This window comes from Callithrix jacchus, chromosome 17 (genome assembly GCF_049354715.1).
Source record: "Callithrix jacchus isolate 240 chromosome 17, calJac240_pri, whole genome shotgun sequence".
Lineage (NCBI taxonomy): Eukaryota > Metazoa > Chordata > Mammalia > Primates > Cebidae > Callithrix > Callithrix jacchus.
Window position 1 is genome coordinate 59,015,271 of NC_133518.1, and position 13,457 is coordinate 59,028,727.

Genomic DNA, 13,457 nt, shown 5'->3' on the forward strand with positions numbered 1-13,457 from the left:
TTTATTACAAAAGAAATACATGATCACTGTAAGAAGTTCAAATCATAATGCGATCTAAGAAATAGTGAAAATCCTTTTCTTCTAATTGTGGAGAATTATTAGTATGCACTACACATGCTGGCTTACAACCTGCTTTTTGACTGAACACCATGGCATTATGGCTGCCTTTCTACATCAAACATAAATATAAGCTTTGTCATTTTAATGATTTCAGCATGTTCTTTATGCGAAAGTACCATGATGTATGTGATCAATGTTTCTAAGTTTTCTCCCTTATTTCACGAGTATTCACATTATGGCAATAAACATCCTTACTCTTACGCTTTCAAGCACCTCTTTTATTATACCTTTAGGGATAAATTCCTAAAACTTCTAGATCAAAGAATATTCATATTTCAAATTCTGACCCATTTTACTAGATTATATACCAGAATTTCCATCTCCATCAAGGGGTTTAAGAATTCCCATCTTCTTGGCTAGGCATGGTGGCTCACACCTATAATCCCAACACTTTAGGAGGCTGAGGCGGGTGGATCTTCTGAGGTCAGGAGTTCAAGACAGCCTGGTCAATATGGTGAAACACCACCTCTACAAAAATTAGCTGGGCATGATGATGCCTGCCTGTAATCCCAGCTACTTAGGAGGCTGAGGCAGGAGAATGGCTTGAGCCAGGGAGGGCAGAGGTTGAAGTGAGCTGAGATCACGCTACTTCACCCCAGACTGGGCGACAGATCAAGACTCTGTAAAAGAAAAAAAAAAAAAAAAAGAATTTCCATCTTCTATATCTGCAACCTCAACACTTTTAATCTCTTAAAAAAAACCTTTTCTTGGTTTGGAGCACAGTTATTTTGTTATTTTTAAAAATAACTCTTCAGTCCTTTCTTCGGACCAAGAAAGGAAGAGAAAGAGGAAAGAGAAACAGATGGGGCGGGGGGGGGGGGCAGGGGGAAAGAGAGAGAGAGAGAGAGAGAGAGAGAGAGAGAGAGAAAGGGCGCCGAAGCATTTTTGTTCATCTCTCTTCCTATCCTCAGAGTTGTGTATTTCTTAGGAACCAGAGCAAATTCTGTAACAGTTATGAAGAGAATGATAACAAAGAAGACTATTCTGTGTGAAAGAAAGATGAGAGCCCCTAATGGGGATGGTATACTGGTTTAGTGATAGATGCATGAAAACTGTGATGCAGAAAAAATGAAAGACATAAGCTGAAGCAGAAAAAGCCCTTAGGATAAGGAATAAGAGACTAGATGTGCAGATCTGCAAGAGAAACCATATTTTTTCTTCGCAGTTGACACACCCTATCTTGGCCATTTTGTATGCTAATAGCATGCAGACCTGATTGGAGGCAATGATCCCAGAAGGACCATTGAGTGATATTGTAGCCAGACCACCTCCAACTTGCCCTGTGCTTGTCTAATTGAAAAACGAAATATGGCCACCCACACAGCAACACCCAAAAACATGGCTTTCCTAATATGGGACAGTGATGATTCGTAATATTTTGTTTCAAAAGGTCTACCTAAGTACCCTCTCTGAAACCTAGACTTGGTATTAGATGGGTTTCCTGCTTGTACAAAAACTTTTCAATTTATGCTTAAATTTATGCTCTTAGTCTGTATTTTTATTACAGCCTAGTACTTTTTAGAGACAATTGACTTTTATTCTTACTGTGATTTTCCTCTTTTGTCCACAAATGAGCATACGCTGTGGTTAGTTCTTAGAGAGATGTGACACAAGATGTTACTTGCATAGTGAATTAACTCACCATCATTAATTTCCTGTTAGTTCTCTTTCTTTTCCGAATCCTTGCCCACTAGGCCAGTTGGGACATTTGTCTGGCTAACTCCACTTACCATGTTTGATAGCCCTTCTGTAAGTTTTTAAAAAATTCATTCTTCTTCTAGGAAATTAGTGCTTCCCTGTTACTTCCATCTTCTATCCATTATAATTCAGAAAAGGCTGTTATGTTAGTACTCAATATAAAATCCCATCTTTTTTTTATATATTAAGGGTTATCTGCAATGTAAACCTTATCTCACACTGTGATCTAAGACAGAGGTCAGCAAATTTCTGCTGTAAAAGGCCAGATGGTAAATATTTTAGGCTTTGTAAGCCACTTATAGTCTCTGTGGCACATTTTTTCTTTTACTGATTTTTTTTACAGCCGTTTAGAAATGTAAAAACTGTTCTTAGGTCACAGGCCATACTAAAAAGGGTTTTAGACTTGGCCCATGCCATATTTTTCTGTCTTCTGACCTAAGAGGCTACACTGCGAGAATGAAAATTTTCCATTTATTGTGACATTTGCCCAGGAGATATCAAAGCTAAACACTGTAATTTTTCTAAGCAGCTAAGAATCGTGAAGTTTGAATGACTCTAGTACACCAGATTCTTACTGGACTTAATGGAAAACTGTTTTTGACCGATGGGCAATGGTATTTGTTTTAACCAATTACATAAAGACATGAGGATTTATTTCATGCTAGGTTTTCAAATCTATCTTTCTTGAAACCCTTGAGTTCCTCCCACCCCCAAGTGATCTACTTAGTAAAGTTTGACATTTGTGTATGTTCTCTTGTCTGGCAAGTTAAGAAACTGAGGGTTTTTTTTTTCTTTCTCTTTTGGTAGTCTTTGTTTTGGTCTTTGACAATTCCCTATGTAAGAAATTCACACATCAGTCAGCAGGTGGAAAAGTTATTGTAGATGTTGGGTAAGGAGAAGTTTTCTTATAGTTTGTAAAATTATGCTTATAAAAAGAATAAATTTTGGTTGGCTTGGGAAAAATGGGAATGAACAGATAAGGACATCTTGTTTTTGTACAAAGTATAGGTGATACAGTTTAGTGTTTTTAACAAAATAGAGCAAAATTTTTTACTGTCAGAAAAATTGTGAAAGTTTTTGAAATTAGCAGAAGTGATTACTGAGTATCCTGCAAATATAGAAAATTGATGATGATGCAAAGTTTGCTTGTTCATACAATTCAAATAACTTTTATTCAAATAAGTTCAATGAATTATTGTCCCATGGATATCAACTGGTTTTATCTATTTGTCAATTCAAATATTCCTGATTTCCCACATATATTCATTCTTTGAGTTCTCCTATAGACCAGTTGTAACATCTTCTTAGTTCTCTCATTCATTAATGACTTAAACTCTTTGCCATGTAGGACATAAACATTCTTATGAAAATTATCTTCTAACAATCTTAGCAAGGCACAATACACTTCACTGTAATGTGTAAGCATATATTATTGTGGCATACACACTATACACACAGTTTTATTGTTATAAACAAAGTTTTATGTTAATTGTTTTTACTTGCTATTTATATAAACAAACGAATTCCTTGACTTAATTATCTAGATAACTGAAGTGAATGGAAATTAGACTTTACTTATCTAAACATTTTTCTTTTTCTTTTTTCTTTTTATTTTTTGAGATGGAGTTTTGCTCTTGTTACCCAGGCTGGAGTGCAATGGCACAATATCGGCTCACCTCAAACTCCGCCTCCTGGGTTCAGGCAGTTCTCCTGTCTAGGCATTTTTCTGTGTAAGTCTTTTTACCTAATATATCTGATCATGAAGAAGTAATTCTCTACTTCCTTTTATCTGTATGTCTATCTGTGATGCAATAAAGATTAGGTTTTGCCTGTGATTTTGTGTCAATTAGGTCAAGCTTATAACTATGAAGACAGCCTAAAATTTCAAGTTGAACTGCATTTTAAAAAATGTAATACACTTAAAAAATAGCAGTTTCAGATTTACAGCAAACTGGAGCAGAGGTACAGATGTTTCATATACCTCTTGCCCCCATACATGCATAGCCTCCCCTGTTATCAACCTCTCCCCCACAAAACTGGTATATTTGTTACAGTTGATGAATTTACATTGACACATAACATTTTCACCCAAAGTCCAAAGTTTTTACATTAGGATTCACTCTTTGTGTTGTATATTCTATGAATTTGAAGAAGTGAATAATGGCATGTATTCACCCTTAGAGTATCATTCTCACTGCCCTAAAAATTCTCTGTGTTCTAACCATTCATCCCTTCCTCTCCTCTAACCCTTGTTAACTACTGACCTTTCTTTCTTTCTCTCTCATCTTGTGTCGTCTCCTCTTTTCTTAGATGGAGTCTCATTCTTGTTGCCCAGGCTGGAGTGCAGTAGTGTAATCTTGGCTCACTGCAACCTCCACCTTTGGGTTTAAACACTTCTCCCTCGGCCTCCTGAGTAGCTGGGACTACAGGCATGTGCTGCCACACCTGACTAATTTTTATATTTTTAGTAGAGATGGAGTTTCACCATGTTGGCCAGGCTGGTTTCGAATTCCTGACCTCAGGTGATCCTCCTGCCTTGGCCTCCCAAAGTGCTGGGATTACAAATGTGTGAACCACTATACCCGGCTACTGACTTTTAATAATAGTTTGTCTCCACAATGTTGCTTTTTATGGTACATCTTATAGTTGGAATCTTATGTAGCCTTTTTATATTGGCTTCTTTTGCCGAGTAATACACATTTAAATCTTCTCCATGTCTTTCCATAGCAATTTTTAGTGCTAAATAATATTCCATTGTCTGGATGCACCACGGCTAATTTATTTGTTCACCTACTGGAGGATATATTGGTTGTTCTCAAGTTTTGGCAATTATGAGTAAAGCTGCTCTAAACATCCATGTGCAGGTATCTGTATAGACATAGTTTGCAACTTCTTTGAGTAAATACCAAGGAGTGATACTGTTTTTGCTTTCCCATCAGCAATAGTGAACATGCCTTTTGTTTCATATGCTAGCTGGCCTTTGATGTTATCAGTAATCTGGAGATTTTGGTCATTTTAATAAGCAGTGGCATCTCATTGTCTTTTTATTTTGCATTTCTCTGATGTCATACGACGTGGAACATCTTTGATGTGCTTATTTACCATCGGTATATCTTCTTTGATGGGGGCTCTGTTAAGATCTTTGGCCCATTTTTTAATCATTTTGTTTTCTTATTGTTAAGTACAGATAGTCTTCAACGTAGGGTTGTTTGACTTAAAATTTTTCAACTTTATTGGGACATAACCCAATAGTGTCTTAAGTCAATAACCATCCGGACTTAAGATTGACTTATGATTTTTTTTTACTTACAATAAATTTATTGAGAAGTAATCCCATTGTAAATCAAGGAGCATCTGTATTAAGAGTTCTTTGTATAGTAACAATCCTTTATCCATGTATCTTCTTTGCATGTATTTTTTCTAATTTGTGGATTTACTTTGCATTCTCTTTATAGCATCTTTTGCAAAGCAGAACATTTTAATTTTAATGAAGTCCAGCTTATCAATTACTTCTTTCATGGATTGTGCATTTGATGTAGTATCTAAAAAGTGATTGCCAAACTGAAGGTTATCTAGATTTTTTTTCTATGTTATCTTCTAGGAGTTTTATAATTTTGTACTTTGCATTTATGTCTGTGATCCATTTTGACTTGAATTTTGTGAAGGATATGACATCTGTCTTCAGATTTATTGTTTTCACATGTGGATGTCCAGTTGCTCCAGCACCATTTGTTAAAAAGCACACTACCAGATTTCAAACTATACTACAAGGCTACAGTAATCAAAACAGCATGGTACTGGTACCAAAACAGAGATATAGACCAATGGAACAAAACAGAGGCATCAGAGGCAACACAACATATCTACAACTATACAATCTTTGATAAACCTGACAAAAACCAGCAATGGGGAAAGGATTCCCTGTTTAACAAATGGTGTTGGCAAAACTGGCTAGCCATGTGCAGAAAGCAGAAACTGGACCCCTTCCTGACACCTTGCACTAAAATTAACTCCAGATGGATTAAAAACTTAAACATAAGACCTGGCACGATAAAAACCCTAGAAGGAAATCTAGGCAAAACTATCCAGGACATAGGAGTAGGCAAGGACTTCATGAACAAAACACCAAAAGCATTGGCAACAAAAGCCAAAATAGACAAATGGGACCTAATGAAACTCCACAGCTTCTGCACGGCCAAAGAAACAGTCACTAGAGTGGATCGGCAACCAACAGAATGGGAAAAAATTTTTGCAGTTTACCCATCTGACAAAGGGCTGATATCCAGAATTTACAAAGAACTCAAATGGATTTACAGGAAAAAAACAAACAAGCCCATTCAAAAGTGGGCAAAGGATATGAACAGACACTTTACGAAAGAAGACATATATGAGGCCAACAATCATATGAAAAAATGCTCATCGTCACTGGTCATCAGAGAGATGCAAATCAAAACCACATTGAGATACCATCTCACGCCAGTTAGAATGGCGATCATTAAAAAATCTGGAGACAACAGATGCTGGAGAGGATGTGGAGAAAAAGGAACACTTTTACACTGTTGGTGGGAGTGTAAATTAGTTCAACCATTGTGGAAGACAGTGTGGCGATTCCTCAAGGCCTTAGAAATAGAAATCCCATTTGACCCAGCCATCCCATTCCTGGGTATATATCCAAAAGACTATAAATCGTTCTACTATAAGGACACATGTACACGAATGTTCATTGCAGCACTGTTTACAATAGCAAAGACCTGGAATCAACCAAAATGCCCATTGATAATAGACTGGATTGGAAAAATGTGGCACATATACACCATGGAATATTATGCAGCAATCAGAAATGATGAGTTCGTGTCGTTTGTAGGGACATGGATAAATCTGGAGAACGTCATCCTCAGCAAACTGACACAAGAACAGAAAATGAAACACTGCATATTCTCACTCATAGGCGGGTGATGAAAAATGAGAACACATGGACACAGAAAGGGGAGTACTAAACACTGGGGTCTATTGGGGGGAAAAGGGAGGGCCAGTGGGAGGGGGAGGTGGGGAGGGATAGCCTGGGGAGAAATGCCAAATGTGGGTGAAGGGGAGAAGGAAAGAAAAGCACACTGCCATGTGTGTTCCTACGCAACTGTCTTGCATGCTCTGCTCATGTACCCCAAAACCTAAAATCCAATAAAAAATTAAAAAAAAAAAAAGGCTATTATTTCTTCATTGTACTGCCTTTGCTTCTTTGCGGAAGATTAGTTGACTATGCTGATGTGGGTTTACTGCTGGGTCCTCTATTCTGTTCTGTTGATTGATTTGTATGTTCTTTCACCAAGACTATGATGTCTTGATTATTGCAGTTTTACAGCAAGTTTTCCTTCTGAGTGTTGTTAGTTCTCCAACTCCTCCAATATTGTGTTGGTTATTCTGGGTCTATTGCCTCTATATATAAATTTTAGAATCAGCTTTTTTATATCCACAAAGTAACTGGCTAGGATTTAGATTGGAATTGCTTTGAATCTATAAATCAAGTTGGGAAGAACTGAGATCTTGAAAATACTGAGTCTTCCTATTCATAAAGATGAATATCTTTGTATTTATATATTTATTTTCATCAGAGTTTTATATTTCTTCCCATAGGTCTTGTACATATTTTTACTAGATCCATACCTAAATATTTCATTTTTGGGTATGCTAATATAAATGGCATTATGTTTTAATTTCAAATTTCAGTTGTTCACTGTTTGCATATAGGAAATTAATTGATTTTTGTACATTAACCTTGTATCATGAAAGCTTGTTAAATTTCCTATTAGTTCCAGGATTTTTTTTCTGGTGATTTTTTCAGATTTTCTGCATAGATAATAATGTTATAACAAAGACCAGTTTTATTTCTTCCTTTCAAGTCTGTATACATTTTCTTTTCTCATCTATTACATTTGCTAGAACTTCCAGTATGATATTGTAAGAAGTGTTGATGAGAGGTGACATCCTTGCCTTGCTCCTGTGATTAGTAGAAAAGCTTCTAGTTTCCCACCATTAAATATGATGTTAGTTATAGGTGTTTTATAATTTTTTTTTATCAAATTGAGGAGGTTCACCTTTATTTCCAATTTATGTGAGAGTTTTTACGATGGATCAGTGTTGGATTTTTCATATGCTTTTTCTACATCTATTGGTATAATCATATGGTTTTTATTTTAGAGATTTTATTCTAAAACTTGTTGATATAATGGATTATACTAATTTATATTTGAATGTTGGACAAGGCTTGCATACATGGGATAAATTCCAGTTCGTTGTACTATATAATTTTTTATACATTATCAGATTTGTTTTGCTAATACTTTGTTGAGAATTTTTACGTCTATATTTGTGAAATTTATGTTAGTCTGTGGTATTCTTTTCTGGTATTGTATTTGTCTGATAGTGGTAGCAGAGTATTACTGGCCCCATACAATAAGAAACTCTTCCCTCTGTTTCTTCTGAAAGAGTGTCAAGAATTGGTATAATTTTTTCCTTAAATCTTTGGTAGAAACTACCATTGAGTACTTTCATTTCTGCTACTTGTAATTTGTGTCCCTTTTTATTGGTGGCCTGGCTGTAAGACATAGAAAAAAAAAACAGTGTTTTTCATATTCTCATGCAACACTCACCAGAACACTTCTGACACCAAAGTATGCATTTTTTCCCACATACACATCAAGTAATTCTCCAGAGTGAATCAACTGGGTGTTCTGTAATGTCACTTGATTGTGACATTATCTACCCAGAAATAGCATCCGATCCCACAGGGTAAAGACTCAGTCCTACAAGACTACCACCACCTCAGATGCCTTTTGGAAGTCCCAGGTTATGACCTGTGCTCTGACCAACTGGCTATAAATTGAGGTTTCCATGACCCTTCCGTGAGTTTGGTTAATTTGCTAGGGTGGCTCATAGAACTCAAGGAAAACACTTCACTTATATTTACACATTTATGAAGAGGTGTATAGGGCAAGGTCTGAAAGGAAAGGGGCATGGAGCTTCTGTGCTCTCTCTTGGTATATGAGCCTCCAGGAAACTCCATGTGTTTAGCAATCTGGAAACTGTCTGAACCCTGTCCTTTTGTGTTTTTATCATGGATTCATTACATAGACATGATTAATTAAATCAATAGTCAGCGGTGGTCAGCTCAACCTTCAACCCTTCTCTTCTTCTCTGAGATTGGTGAGTAGAACTTCAAGTTCCAACTCACCAATCACAAAATTATTTCTCTTGGTAACCAGCCCTTATCCTGAGGCTATGCAAGATCCCACCAAGAGCCACCTGATTAGAACAAAAGGTGCTCCTATTATCTAGGAAACTTCAAGGGATTTAGAACCTTCATGCCAAAAACCATAGGCAGAGACCAAATATATATTTCTTATTATGTCACAATGTTACAGAGGTGTATGGTTTTATTAATCTTTCAAAGGATTAGCTATTGGTTTTGATGTTTCTCTTCTTATTTAAATATTATTGATATCGTCTCTGCTTTTTCTTTCTTTTTTCTTTTTTGTTGGAGATAGTCTCACTCTGTCACCCAGGCTAGAGTGCAGTGGTATGATCTCGGCTCACTGCAACTTCTGCCTTCCAGGTTCAAGTGATTCTCCTGACTCAGCCTCCCAAGTAGCTGGGATTACAGGCGTGAGCCACCATGCCTGGCTAATTTTTTGTGTTTTTAGTAGAAATGGTGTTTCACTATGATGGCCAGGCTGGTCTCAAACTCCTGACCTCAGGTGATCACCCTGTCTTAGCCTCCCAAAGTGTTGGGATTACAGGTGTGAGCCACTGTGCCTGGCCTCTACTTTTTCTTATTTGTTTTCTCCTTACTTTGAGTTTAATTTGCTCTTCTGTTTCTAGTTTCCTAGGGTACAAGCTTAGATTATTGATTTAGATATTTTTCTTTCTACTATCTGCATTCATTTCTATAAATTTCCCTCTAAATACTGCTTTTGTTATATCCTGCAAATTTTGATGTTTTGTTTTTATTTTCATTTAGTTCAAAATATTAAAAAATTTATCTTGAGATTTCTTCTCTAATCCTCTGATCCATGTGTTATTTATGAGCATGTTGCTTAATCTCCTACTATTTGGAGACTTTCCAGTTATCTTTCTGTTCTTGATTTCTAGTTTATTTCTGTTGTGGACTGAAAGTAGACACTGTATGATTTGTATTCTTCTAAATTCGTTTAGGTGTATTTTATGGCCCAGAATGTGGTGTGTCTTGGTGAGTACTGCATGTGATGTGAGCTCAAAACAAATGTGTATTCTGCTGCTGTTGTATGAAGTAGTCTGTAGATGTCAATTATATCCAGTTGATTAATGGTTTTGGTGAGTTCAAACTATGTTCTTACTGATTTTCTGCTTGCTGAATCATCTGTACATTTCTGATAGAGGGATGTTGAAGTTTCCAACTATAATAGGGTCTTCATCTGTTTCTTCTTGCATTTAGATCAGTTGTTGCCACATGTATTTTGAAACTTTGTTTAGGCACACACACATTAATAATTGTTATATTTCCTTGGTGAATTAATCTCTTTATCAGTATGTAATGCCCCTCTTTATCTCTAAAAATTTTCCTTGGTCTGATGTCTGCACTATCTGAAATTAATATAGTTACCCCTACTATTTTTGATTAGTGTTCCTGTTACAGGAAAGGGGTTCTCATCCAGACCTCAAGAGAGTGTTCTGGCTCTTGCGAAAGAAAGAATTCAGAGCGAGTCCGCAGTGCAAAGTAAAAGCAAGTGTATTAAGAGAGTAAAGTGGTGAAAGGACAACTACTCCATCGGCAGAGTAGGACATTCCTGAAAGTAAGAGGAGGGATGTGTTCACCCTAGGTATAATGCTTGATACATAGGATAAAAACAGATCTTGGGAAGATATAATCTGCTACAAGAGTTTATGATAAAGGATTAATTTTCTTTGACTATATTTTGCAAGAATCAATATTATTATCTTTAAAACAAAATTTAGGAATGCCTTTGTTCTCCAGATATTGAGATACCTGGACATTCCCAAGTCTGGGTCTGTTTTAGTAAACATTATTAATTTGTTCCCTTATCCATAAACATCTAGAGGCTAGGAATGCCTAATTTTCTGAGAACGCAGCCCAGCAAGTCTCAGCCTCATTTTTTAAGCCCTCACTCAAAATGGAGTTGCTCTGGTTCGAATGCCTCTGACATTAGCATGGTGTATCTTTTTTCATTTCTTTGCTCTTGATCTATGTGTATATTTATATGTAAAGACGATGTATAGTTGAACTTGGTTTTGGATCACTCTGACAATCTCTGTCTCTCATTGGATGCATTCAGCTCATTGATGTTCAGAGTGATTACTGATGTATTTTGATTAATATTTACCATATTTGTTACTCTTTTCTATGTGTTACCCTTGCTTTTGTTCTTATTTTTGACTTCTACTGTTTTCTTTCTTCTGTGGTTTTAATTTAGGATTTCATGATTCCATTTTCTTTCTTAGTATATTAGTTATATTTCTTTTAGTGGCTACCCTGGAGTTTGCAATTTATATTTACAGCCAATCCAAGTCAACTTTCAAGTGACACTACTCCACTTCATGGGTAATGTAGGTATCTTATAATAACCAAATTATCCTTATTTCTTCCTCTTGTCCTTTGTTTCATTGCTATCATTCATCTTATACATAAGCATATATAGTACATATATATTCAAAATAAAAGTGACAAGAATATATTTATTTATATATAATATGTTCATATATATGTATATAGTCTTGCCATTCTTATTTTGAATGAACTGTTTTCTGTGAAATAATTTACAAATAAAAACTAAGCTTCAGAGTCACTTCTGACATTCTTGCAAGCCAAATCTACTGTCAATAAATTTTCTCAATTTTTTAATTTATCTAAAAAAGTATTTACTTCTTCTTCACCTTTGAAGAATAATTTTACAAAGTACAGAACTCTAGGCTGTGCTTTCTTTCTCTCAACACTTTAAATATTTCCTTGTTTGCATGTTACCTGTGAGAAATCACATGTAATTCTTATATTTGCCCCTTTACATAGGTGTCTTAGTTTATTTTCTGTTGCCTATAACAGAATACCTGAAATTGGATAACTCATAAGAAATGAAATGTTTCCACAGTTTTTGAGTTACATTTTTAGCACACAACTTTACATAATATATTATAATTACCTATTCACTTTTTTTTGTTTTCCTTAATAGACCTTGAACTTCTTGTTGTCATAGTTAATATTTATTTGTATGTCCCTATATAAAACTTTACCTGGTATTCATTAAATTATAAGAACTCATTATATGCACTTTGAATTAATGGTCTTCCTGACTTTTAGCCTATAGCATTTGCATGATTTAAATAGTTACTCTCTCTGTTCTAGTCACATTGCTAACTATTCCCTTCTATGTGCCTACTGCATACCTTGTACATACCTCCATTATTACACAGAGCATCCTGGACTCTCATCATTTCTTTTACTTTTTGTCTTATTTTATTAAACATGTTCTCTAGATGAAGAATCTGTATCTTATTTAACTTGCTTTTCCAAATACCTAGCACAATGCTTGCCACATGTAGGAAAGACAGGAATTAGTCACTAAAATAGAATTGAAGTAGATATACAAAAGGCATTCACAAATTAGCCTGCCAAGTACAAACCAAGATATGAATATTTTAATTTTACCAGCATTCTTTACTCTGAAACAAAATACAGTTTAAGGTAGTATCCTATTTTTAAAACAAAGTTTCCAATGGCAGCCAAATTCTGGATTTCCCTGAAAATAATTTTTTTCCTTTCCTGAGGATGCATGGCATTCTATTACTAGAAACTTTTGTATAAAAAAGGTGTGAACTAAAACCTAATATAACTTTAAGGCCAAAGGTGCTGAGCAGCTTGAAAGTGATTCTACAAGGCCATGTTAGAGCTCCACAAGATTTTTTTTTTTTAAAAGAGAGAAAGATCTGGATGCAAACTTATGTGCTTGATGACTTGAACTGACTCTTACCCAGCAAATGGAATTTCTGGGAGACTAAGCAAAAGCAATTTCAGAGTTCTCAAAAAAACTGTTCTACATTTTTAGATCACCAGAATATAGATGTTTTCAAGTTAGAAGGAAAATTTACTTCTGATTTAGCAATCTGAAATGCAAAGCAAGAAGAAATAATGTTAATTATCAGTATCCTATTAATTTCACTAAGGTAGTGTCAAAATGACAAAGAAAACTTTTTAAAAGGCAATGGCAAGCTCCTGGCCTGGCCCATAGAGCTTGGAAGTTACCATCCCATTCTAAGAACAAGCAAAATCTGAACAAACTGAAAAACCAACAGCTCCTCTTATATCCATTGAGAAAAGTGAGACCACAGGGCAAACCATTTCTTCTAAAGCTGGAGATTCAGATAGACAAATATAGAGAATGACAATTAACTAGAGCAGAAACCCGCAAGCAGGGATAACCACAGTAACCAGTGTCAGAGTAGAAAAACCTAAGTATAGTTGACAAATTGCTAAGACTTGAACCAAAAAGGCTGAGAGAGAAAAATTCTAGGGGGACCCAGTTATTGAGTGACTTTTACTTCCAGGAGCTCAACCAGGTTTTCATAGTAAAGATTAGAGAAAATTTCCTTCATGG

At 35.6% G+C, this 13,457-nt stretch overlaps 1 long non-coding RNA gene across 2 annotated transcripts in view; it reads left to right on the plus strand.

Moving 5' to 3' along the window:
- Positions 1-13,457, plus strand: part of LOC128929955 (uncharacterized) — a 356,823-nt gene that overhangs the window by 217,049 nt on the left and 126,317 nt on the right. The gene's annotated exons all lie outside the window — the stretch shown is intronic.